The 11,490-nt window shown below is 48.7% G+C and overlaps 1 long non-coding RNA gene across 1 annotated transcript; it reads right to left on the bottom strand.

The window, feature by feature from the left end:
* Positions 1-1,106: 1,106 nt before the first annotated feature.
* Positions 1,107-7,162, bottom strand: LOC115601806. The gene is made up of 2 exons (XR_003989518.1): positions 6,949-7,162; positions 1,107-1,663 (listed from the first exon to the last, which is right to left on the bottom strand). It is a non-coding gene; the product is annotated as an uncharacterized LOC115601806 (long non-coding RNA).
* Positions 7,163-11,490: the final 4,328 nt, after the last annotated feature.

Raw genomic sequence — 11,490 nt, 5'->3', positions numbered from 1 at the left:
CTTCCAGGAAACAGCAATAATTCCCTTTACAGCTCGGGGCTGGCTCTCCCTCAGTGCCGAGGCACCGCCGCACGTGCGCGGTGCAGGTGGGGAAGGACCAGGCTCCCTGCAGTGCTGGCCACCACAGAACAACTATTTACAACTCAGAAGTTTTCTCCTTCATTAAAGACATAGCAGAGGCCCAAGCTGCTCAAGGAGTTAAATGTATTAAGCAATTTACAATTAATATAGAACTCATTCCAGAGATATCTACCAGAGAGTACAACAGGGCAATTAACCCACTAATACACTAGGCTATTACATCGCTATGTCTCTTATTTTAGCCTGAGGTGATTTGAAACGCATTGGATTAAAGGATATTACAGGAGATAGCATGAAAAATAGCTTAATGTAATGAGCCATCCCGTGATGTCTGCTATTAAAGATGATTTGCAGTTGAAAACTACAACATACAGTAGTTCAGCCATTTAGAAACATGAGTAATTTAACCCTTTCCTAGCCTGTGCCCCTTAGATGAATCGGTGCTCCCTCTCCTCCCCCCCACTTTCAATGCCTTTATCTGAGGATTATCAAATGCACCTTATTAAAGTACAATGGTATCTTTGGGAGATTGGTGCCTGAGGTTGACAGAAACCAGTAATCTGCTAATAAGTTTTAAAAATAGATCCCTGAGAGAGTAAATAGGCTGAGGCAGAGGGAGGCTATTTGACTGGCGACACGTTTGGGAGATGGGAACTTGTAGCAAATTCCTAGACTAGCCTTAGGCCCGTCATATCAGTTTCAAATGGTAACTCAGAATGGGAAACAAAAGCATCTTATCTTAAAAATCTATAACTGTATAGCTTAGCATGGAAATGGCAGCACCCAGGGAGAGGAGGGCTCAGCGGCTGGAAAAGTTCCTGCCCGTGGAGCAGACTTGCCACGGAGACCTCTTTGATAGCTCAGGCACGTTCACTGCTGGGTTTGTGCTGCAGGCAGCCACAAGGTCATCGCTCTTCTTCGGTCTGGCTTTGGTTAAGAAACCAGCACCAACAAGTCTGGGCATTGAATAAAGACATTTAGAAGTCATCTTGTTCCCAAAGAGAAAACCACACTGGAGCAAACACTCTAAGCACAGGGCTTTGGCCATAAGCTTTATTCATCCTCGCTGGCAAGGAAAGGATGGTGCCACTGATGTGTGTGCTGGATGGCGAGCACTTGGAGGTGCTGGGTGGCAGATCCTGCCTGCACAAGCACCCGAAATCCACACTGCAGCCGAGCTGCCTTCCCACGAGTGGCTTTAGCACAGTCATGCATTAGCAGAGCTCTCTGCCAAATGATGCAGCTGTAAATCACCTTCCAAACCCACATCTCTTGCACAGACAGGTGATAGGGGAACAGAGACAGAAAGTGAGGAAGAGCTTCACTGTGCTGCTGCAGAAAGCCACTGACTTCAAGGAGGATCTGGCTGCTCAAGGCCTTCTTCACATGAACTTTAAACTGTCCAAGGATAGAGATCCTGTCACACCTCCGGGCACCTTTTCCAGTGCTTGGTCACCATCATTAAAGAAGTGGTTTTCTTCCATTCAATCTGAATTATATTTGCTGTTGCCTCTTCTTTCATTTTATTGAAGACCAGGTAGAAACACCTACAGAAGACCCTCCAGCCGCTACATCTGCTGACCTTGGAAGAAGGGGAGAAATCAAGTATTCAGCAGGGAGCAAATGAACTCAAAGCAGAACCATCCCATGGCCTTTCCCGGAAGCCAACAGGCTGAGGCTGAGCCAAAGCAGCAAACCCCAAACCTGCCCAAGCTCAGGTACCCCGCTAAGAAGATCTGGACAACACCAGTGGGGAGAGGGAGCCTGTCCCTTGGCTTGATGCTGGTAGCTTTTTATGCTGATCTTCTAAACATAACACAGGTTTATTACTTATATCTGTGGGTATTTGAGCCCAGCTTGCCTCCTGTGAGCTGACATCCTCCCAGCCCAGATGCTGCTGATTTCAGTTCTCAGGAGAAACCAAGTGCTGGGAAACAGTTTCTACCTGGACAGCGTGTGTTTCTCTCGCTCTTATTTCTGTGGTTTCCCCTCCTACTCAGAATGCAGTAAAATCACTGAATTCATGCTGTCAGTCAGGATGCTTTTTGTCTACGAGACAAGGACCCCAGGCACAATCTCTCTTTTTAACAAGCCCATTGACACAGAAATAGAGATGAACAAAACTGGCACTTATTTTTCCACCAGGAAACGAGAGGATTTTTCTCCCCCTGTTTCTTGTGAAAAAGTTTCTTTCTTCAACAGAGAGAGTAAAAAATAAATCCCATGCAGCCCATTAAAGACATTTCAGGGGGGATTTGGGGAAGAGTTCTACGTACATGAAGAACTGGGCAGGATGGTTTGTAGGCAGGAGGACACGAGTGCTTGCCTTGACCCGCACTTCCCAAGCATCCTCTGCTGTGGGTGCAGCTACTTTCCCTGGAGTTTCCATGTGCACCAGCACCCCTCTGGCCCAGTCTTCTCAAGATATGTGTATATCAGAACAAACTGTCCAACAATTAAAGCAAATCACCACCAGTAACTAAAATTAACTCCACCTGAGAAAGCACGACCCAGTGGCCCTCACCACCTCCCTCACAGGGCTCCCAGCCCTGTGCCACCACCAGGGTCAGTGGCTACTCAAGGATGTGCCACTGGTTGTGTTTGCTTTCAGTTGTTGCCCTGGGATTTAAAAGGTGTGTGCCAATTTGCACTGAAATTACAAGGAGGATGGATGGTATCATTGTGGTTCCTTTGAGAAATCTGTGAGGAATGAGGAGAAGAAGAAGAAAACCAAACACCAGCAAAAAGTGCTCTCAGGCTGAAACTCTCCTGGGCCTGAGCTGGGACACTTCTGCACCAAAGTGGAAAAAGAAGACAAGAAAAAAGCCATTTCCCCAACTTCCCCCCCCCGCAGAGCATTCAGGGGGGATTTTAGGCAGAGGGTGGTGCTTTCCACAAACCCTTCTGCAGGGGCAGGAGGGAGGAGGTGGTGGGGACCTCTTTCTAATCAAAGAACTTGTCACTGTCACTTTGGCGTTAGCAGATGCCACGAACAATAACCAGGATCCCATGCCTCTGAAATGCATTGTTAACAGGCTACGTTCATTGCTATCCACCCCTACTCCAACCAGCTTTCCTTTTTGTTTCACTCTGGCTGCCTGCATCCCAAAGTGGCACAGGAACCTGTCATTTCTCATTTCCATCCAGAGGAACAAGTGATTTGGGAGAAGGGAGAGGATGACCAGGGCTTCTGACCTTTTCTCCTTCAATTTCATTCCTCTCCTCTGCGAGGAGAAAATGGCAATCACACTAGGTGGAACCGACAAACTCATCTCTGTGTCACTGCCTTACGTGTACAATAGCTGTGTCACTCGGCATCACGATGAGGAGGCAGTGATGGGATTAGGGGCCTATGATGACCCTAATCTGTGGGCAGATTTAAGCCTTCCCACTGCACCCCATGCATGTTGGTGCCAGCCACGGCGGGGTTATTTAATTGTGAGCATAGTTATGTGAAGCACACCAAAAAATCTATGTGATCTGTCTGGTTTTGCTTTCCAAGTGGGATTGGTGTCTCCATGTGCCTGCAAAACTCCTCCTCAAGGGGTAAGGTCTTGTGGCTGCTGAGATCACTAAGCTTTTCACATCACTTTGTAAATTCAATTGAAGATCTCTCAAGGGATCTCTCTACACACTATAGTGATGGGGAAACTGAGGAACAGACAAGTAATGGGGCTGTCCCAAAGCCATGCCATAGCTGTGTAGGTACCGAGCACCCATGTCCCTGCTTTGCTCCCTCCAGGGTTGTCCTACAGCCAAGCAGATGGGGATGGACAGTGCAGGAAGGCTGATGAACACCCAGGGGCAATGCCTGTTCTGCAATGCCCACCCTAGACCACCCCAAAGCTGCTCCTCCTGTGCCAGCAATTATCCCATGGGGCGAAGATGAGAGACATCAAACATCCCCAACACCTTGCGGCTACTACATGGAGGGGAGGAGGGTCTGGAGCATCGCAGCCACTTCCACAAAGAACCACCCAAGCGCATTACCAGAGCGCTGAATGAATGGAGCAATTAATTAAGCAATAGGAATTAGCACTAAAAATGGCTGAACAAGAGGACTCTGTGCCAGGACTGGCTCTGCAGAGCCTCTGCCTTCAGAGCGCTGGGACATACCACTTGGTTATAATTTATCAAGGCTGGTCTGATAACTGAACACATCTGCTTGCACAGGAGCTCAGTGGAGCTGCTGCGGAGCCACCACCACCACGAAGCCACCACATTTACACCAACCATCAGCTCTACCGCTTGGATGGGGACTGACTATTCCCATTTCAGCTGGTTTGCAAACACACCTTGATTTGTGAGGGGGAACAGTTTATGGTAAATTAGAGACACCGCTTTAAAGGGGATTTTTCTAAACCATTCTCAGCCTCCAAAGAATAGAGCCCAACACAAACCCACTGGAGACAAGAACAAAGAACAGCCAGAGCATCATTTTAGTCAACTGTAACTAGTTCTAGATGAGATAACGGTGGTGCAGGACGATATATTCCTGCGTTGGCATGGTGCAAACTGGCTGATCACTCCTCATACTTGAATGGAAAAGTGCAGGAAGGTGAAGGGGGGAGTGGAGAGAAGCAGCGGAGAAGGTTTTGTACAGAGAGATCTTCTGCAAGAGAACTCCCTTTTTGGAGGGTAGGAGGGATATTAGTTGGTAACAGCAAGACCATAGATTTTTGCACTCCTATAAATCATTATTACTGGAATGTCCCTGAGGGGATGAGAAGAACGAATCAGAACACATACAGCCAAGAACTTTTAGAGGGAGAAGGAATAGGGGGGAAGAGAAGAGAGGGAGGGGAAAAAGGGAAGAAGAAAAAGGGGGGAAGAGAAAAAAGGGGAAAAAAGAGGGGAAGAGGAAAGGGGTAGAAAAGAGAGAAGATTTAAAGGAAGTAAAAAGAAAGAAGGGAAAAAAGAGAAAGAAGAGTGAAAAATAAAAATGAGAGAGGAAAAAGCAAAAGAGGAGACAAAGGCAGGAGAAAGGGAGGAAGAGAGAGAGGGAGAGAGAACAAAAGCAAACGGAGGAGGAGGAAAAGAAAGGGAAGAATGAGAAGAAGGGAATGAATGAACTTTGGAAGCAATTTATAATTCCTTTCACCTACATCATGAATTGAGCATGCAAAAAAAAAGGAGGAGAAGGCGGCAGGAGGAAGGGAACTATTCCGCCTGGCATGCAGATTATCATTTGAAAAGCTTCTGTTGCTATGTTTTTGTCCCTGGGTGATGAAAATGAAATTGTCTGATGTGTGCGCCGTGTTAGATTTACCTTTGCAGGGTTCACCCACAATCAGTAGAGAGGGGTCATGCCACAATATGTCATCTCACAGCTCCATCACACCAACTCCAATTTATACGAGGAGGTATTATGCATTTCAAAGGAACCCCCTGCGCGTGGCTCTTGTTACTGATCTATATCACAGCTCAGCTGAGGGAAGATTAGTTCTGCTGCAAGGGCAACCAGACTTATTTGTTTATGATTATATTCCCCTTAAAGACGCACTATTCCTTTTTTTAATGTCTAATTTAAAGTACTGCGTTCAAGGGGTTGGGGAGAAGGGGGGGGGGTGGGATGTAAAAGGTGAGAGAATTCCATACTCTCCCACAAGGAAACCTAATAGTCTTAGTCTCCCATGCATCCTGCTCATTAAAAACAAAAAAAAAAAGCTCCATTTAAATGCAAATGTGAGTTTTAGCTGGGGACTCCCCCAAAAGCTTCTCTTGGAAGCACCAGGGAAATAGGATTCAGGAAGCTAAAATGGCTGACAGCAGCCGAACGCCCGCGGAAAACGCTTCCCATCTAAATGCCCTCGTCCTTCCCCCTCCGATGCCCCCCGGTCCCGCATCCTCAGCCTCATCCGGCCCGCCTGGCTCAGGCGCAGCATCACTTATCACCGCTCTCCGCTGCAAGATTGTTTTACCTCAGGCAAACACCACCCCAGCGAGCTAAAACTGATAATATTAGCCTTTCAACTCCTGCTCGCTCTTGCTTTAATCAACGTTTGCCCAGAAAGTCGACGGTTTTGTCCCTGATAAAGGCTCTGAAGGATTTAATGAGGCCGCCGAGCGCTGCAGACCCCGGGAAGCCCCTGCTCAGCGCAGCTCCCTCCGTGTTACTGAATGTGGCTTTAATTTGGGGGGCTCCAGATGATAGTGGGCACCCAGGACATCGCCAAGCAGCCGGCACTGATTCAATGTGGTCCCTGAGCTTTGAGGGGCTCCTCACCATTAAAAAGCCAATGAGTCCTGGGAAGTTTTTACAGCAGAAAAGCTGATTTATTTGATGGGGGGAAGATGCAGAAGGAAAGGGCGATTGTACCCTGTGGTCCTGCCTGTGGTGGTGGGATGTTCAAAGCTGCCACGGCTGCTCCCAAACCTGCCCAGTGCAGGGCACCCAGGGATGCTGCTCCCTGAGAAACGCCCCACACTGTCAGGCTTCCCCCAAAAAAGCCAAATGTAAAAATGGAATGGGGTTTTCTAATGGAAACAGGGGAGATGTGGGATGAGGGAGGTGAGGACACCTGCACTGTTCCCGCAGTGGAAGGGTGTTTGCCTTCACAGTGAGAGCAGGGCAGGATTCGTGCCGAGCTCTCACACAGAGACACTTTTGCTTATCATCACCAGGCCGGTTTCTGACTCCTCTACCCATGATTAACGTATCACTGCTTATAATAAATAGGCCCATTCCCATCTAGGAAATAAATGGGTCGAGCAGGGACCTGCGAGGAGCGGAGACACGGAGCCGCTGCTCTCTGGCCCCATCTCCCGGCACCTCCAGCCCCTCCGCAGAGCGGAGCCGGCAGCACTGATGGGGCTCACTGGGAGCAGAACAGCAAAGGTCACCCCTGCACCCCGAGCTTTTCTTACTGTTTTGATGAAGCATTTTGCCAAAGTTTGCCAAATCCAGGCAGAATTGGGGGCATCGAAGCTGCCGTCACCTTGGCTTCAAATCACTGTCAGCTACATCAGATGTGCAAGACTGAAAGCGATGCCCGTCTCCCTTCGCAGTGTGTCAGCCTGCTGGAACAACATGAACAGATAAATGTATATAGAAGCAAATGAGCAGATTAATTAAGGGTGGAATTGGCTCATGTTTCACTTGAAACCTACCCTATGTTTATGTGGGTTTCCCCTCACCCGGGGTTTGAGCACTTGGTGGGACACTGGGATGGCTGCGGTACCCACGGGGATCCCACCCCAAAGAGCTGCCGGTCCTACGGCAGGTCCCATTCACCCTGGGGCCTGATCCTGCTCATCCATGTGCTAGGGGACACACAGGGAACCCCCCAGCACTACCAAACCCCTGTGCATCAGCACAAACAGCCACACTGGGGAAGGAGAGTTTCCAGCAGCTCGGACCCAGTGTTAAATATTTTCTGCTTAAGTGCAACACCTTTACAGCGTGGCTCATTGAGCTCCTTCCTGCACCAGAGAAGGAAAACCTGAGACACCAAAGGCCAGTCACAAGTCCCCAAAATCCAGGTTTACCCATGGTTTCATGGCCATTGGGCTGTGACCGTGTGACACTCGGTCTGTGCCAGCCACGGCATCACCTGCGCTGCCCCGGGTGAGGAACCAGGACCTGGAGCAGGCTGGAAGGTGTCCACCCCATCTTCAAGGACCAGCCTTCCTTCTCCCTGCCACTTCCTCCCTTGTTCTTCATAAAAAACCACACTCATTCCACTACTTTGAAAGCTCATAATATGATGGGTGAAAACAATTAAATGAAATAGACTGGTAATACCCATGGGAAAACATTTTTAGATATGATATTACAATCTTGTTTCAAAATTGGATTTTGCCAAGAGGAAACACAGTTTATTATAAAACACATTTTCTTTTAATTTAATTATATAATCTTTTGGCTTCAGAGAAGGGATGCTTAAATCAGACCCATTTAATTTTCAAGTGTATTCACCCATCACCCAGGGCAAATTGGTTTAAATTAGTAGGTGACTATATAAGTTCTAGATATGTGTCAGACCAAAATTTATCTGTGAACTCGGTATCAAAGCCCATCTCCATCAGCAGCACAGCAGCAGAAATTACCAGGGATGAAGAGACAAGTGTCTGAAGAGCAGCATTTGCTCTGATTTCAATGACACCCACTACAAACCCCGATCTGGGGTTATTTATTTTTGCTCTTTGGTAATGTTTTGCCAGATCAGTTCATCACGCTGCATGTCTGCACCGTGCCAATAAAACCTGATGACCTGCAGTTAGTTTCTACCAGGTGCATTAAATTCCCATAACGGGAACAGATCTTGCTAAGTCTACCATAGCCTCTTCTTTTGCAGAGATTACATTTCCAACCTAATGACAAGAGTGGTTTGTTCAGACGCTGCAGTCACTGAACTCTGCCTGCGATCCGTCACGCTGACCCGCTGCGCGCCGAGCTCCTGCGAACCGGCTCCACATGGACAATACTCTGTGAGTTATATCACGACTCTCTTCCCATTCCACCCTATTTTTCCCCGTTACTCAGCCTCTAGAAGCCAAGGGTGACCCTGCTCCTGGTTCACACTTAAAAGTGGCCAAAGGAAACCCCTCCAAACCCAGCAGTAACACACAGAAACCTGGCTTTGCACAAGCAGCCCTGTTACGGCTCCCAGAGCTTAAAGTGTGTGGTTTACTGCTGCTCGCTGTGGTTTGGGATAATCGCTTGCAAAGACAAGAGAGGAAATTCCTCAGCAAAGGGAAAATACTGCAGTGCAGTCGAGGCTGACTCGGCGGGAATGCCACAGTAAGAAGAAATAATAATACGTGGGATGTGGAAGGGGTTTTTCATCACAGGTATCAAAACGCTCCCCGTGAGTGCTGCCTGGGGGAGGATGAGCTGCCTCCAAGCACCCAACCCAGCCTCACCCCCAGCATCCTTCTGTAGGGCTCCTGCCTGTGGGTCACATTTGGGAAAGCTCCTGCTCCAGCAGTGGGTCTGGAGACCCACCTGAGCCCCCAGTGGGTTCACCCCCATCAGCCCCCCCATAGCTCTGCTCCCCTCAGCAAACACATCCAGTTTTGTACCCTCCAGAGAAACAATCCATGTGGTGGCCCCAGCAGCAGCACAACCACCTTTATCTTAACTAAACCCCCAAAAGCAGAGGTTTCTGCCCTGGCCCACAAACCCAGCCAGCAGCAGAAGACAGAAAATAAAAGCAATACCAAAACACAACTTGGTTATTATGGTTCTTGCGAGGCTGGCTTGGTGTTAACCACAACAAAATATATGTCACGATTCTCATGTCAGGCAGCGAGTGCAGGGCCCTGTGAAGCAAAAGCCTGTGAAGGCTCCCACTGCAGCAGCATCAACTCTATGTAATATATATAAAAAAATATATAAATATTATATATTTCAGGGAAATTCTGAAAAGATGATTTGAATGAACTGCAAGTCTTGCTTAAAGGCAAATACTCACTAAACTCCATCAAAACATTAGTGGCAAAAAGAGCTTCTTTTAAAACACAGATCACAAATCCAGAATTCCCACAGCCAGAGTCTAAATCCTTCATCCCAGCTTACACACAACTCTAGTGTCTTCTCCCTGGTAAAGGCTCATCATCCCCCTCCTCACCGGCACCCTGCGGCACGGGGTTTACACAGGGTTGCAGCTCGTGGGTACCAGTTCCACAGCCATCAGTGGCTCTTCCCCAGGGAAGTGCTGCATCCCATGGGCAGGGAAGGCCCCACCTCCTGGAAGTGGGATGCTTCAGGTGGTTTTGCCACTATTTGTGTAATGTGGATGGCTGGAAGCGTTTGCCCAACACACGTAGGTGTACATGGATGTGTGTGCAATCGTACAGATAGATACACGTAAGGAAGGCTCTGGGGAGACCTTAGAGAAGCCCCCAGTGCCTAAAGAATCCTGGAGAGGGGCTTTTTACAAGGGCCTGTAGGGACAGGCCAAGGGGCATGGCTTTAACCTGCCAGAGGGGAGATTGAGATGAGCTCTTGGGCAGAAGCTCTTCCCTGTGAGGGTGCTGAGGCGCTGGCACAGGGTGCCCAGAGAAGCTGTGGCTGCCCCATCCCTGGCAGTGTTCAAGGCCAGGTTGGACACAGGGGCTTGGAGCAACCTGCTCTAGTGGAAGGTGTCCCTGCCCGTGGCAGGGGGTTGGAACTGGATGAGCTTTAAGGTCCCTTCAACCCAAACCATTCCATGGTTCTATGATTATTTCAACAGGTGTTGGACACCCACCTCCTCCTGGCTCTTTGCTGCTCTCCCATTCACTGCCCACTTTGGAGATGTACCCAACCCATCCCACAAGCCCAAACCTTGAGCAGAACATCCCTGCCAGCTGCTGAGCTGCAGCTGTACTCCAAGTGTTATGAAAACATATGATCTCAGCCAGGTCTGGCAAATAAACATTACAAGGGGCTGTTTCAAAGCTTTGTAGTAGCAAATCTCAGCACTTAACTAGTAATGCAATAAGTCCTATCAAGAGCATGCTGAAAGGTGGAATAAATTTCCCGGAGAACAATGCGGGTGATGTATGCACATGACCAACACACAATAAAACTGTAGAAGGGGAGGAAAAAAATGCATCCAGTCAATACAATAAAATCAGCACAAATATAGGCGATGGAAGCAAATAAATCCAACAATCCAAAGATTTTACAACACTCTCACATGCAAAACATTTCTTTTTCTTTCCCCGCCCCCCCCGAAATCTTAAGGTAAAGAAAAAAATGGGCCTGTTTTGCATCTTGGTGCATTGTGAAGGCACCGGCGGCTGTCGGCACAAATTACCATTCATCTAGGCGTTGTTGTGGAAATTTTCAAGGGATTTGCAGTAATTATATGACAAAATGCTTGCAAATCTCACTCATTGCTGAATAGAAACACACGGGTCAAAGATTGAACACTCTCAGCTTGGTAATTTGTAAATGTCAATCAGACGGGGGCCACGGGAGGCACCCAGGCACGAGCAGTGAAAGGCAGAGCGATGCCGTAGCAACCAGAGAAAGCCCTTTTCCGCTCCACGGTTCCAGGAGGCACCGGATAGTTTTAGTTCCCAGTAAAAAACCAAACTGATCACCTTGCAACCAAGAGGAGGAGGGAAAGGGGGGGGGGGGGGGGGGGGGGGGGGGGGGGGGGGGGGGGGGGGGGGGGGGTGGGGGGGGGGGGGGGGGGGGGGGGGGGGGGGGGGGGGGGGGGGGGGGGGGGGGGGGGGGGGGGGGGGAGGAGGGAAGGGAAGAAAGGAAGGAAAAACAGTTTAAATAAAACTGGGGAGATTAAATTAACTGATACATACATTGGCGGAGGGAGATGGTTTGCTCGGTAATAAATATGGACTCCTATCTCCCCCTGTGCGAGACAGCAAGGAAAGCAAAATAAAATTAAAAGATATAACAATAAAAATTATAATGCATTGCAGCCCCACGAGCAAGGGCTGGTAATGAACCCGCTGGGG

Source organism: Strigops habroptila (assembly GCF_004027225.2).
Source record: "Strigops habroptila isolate Jane chromosome 13 unlocalized genomic scaffold, bStrHab1.2.pri S16, whole genome shotgun sequence".
NCBI lineage: Eukaryota > Metazoa > Chordata > Aves > Psittaciformes > Psittacidae > Strigops > Strigops habroptila.
Note: the sequence above shows the minus strand (reverse complement) of the source record. Positions and strands in the feature narration are given on the sequence as shown.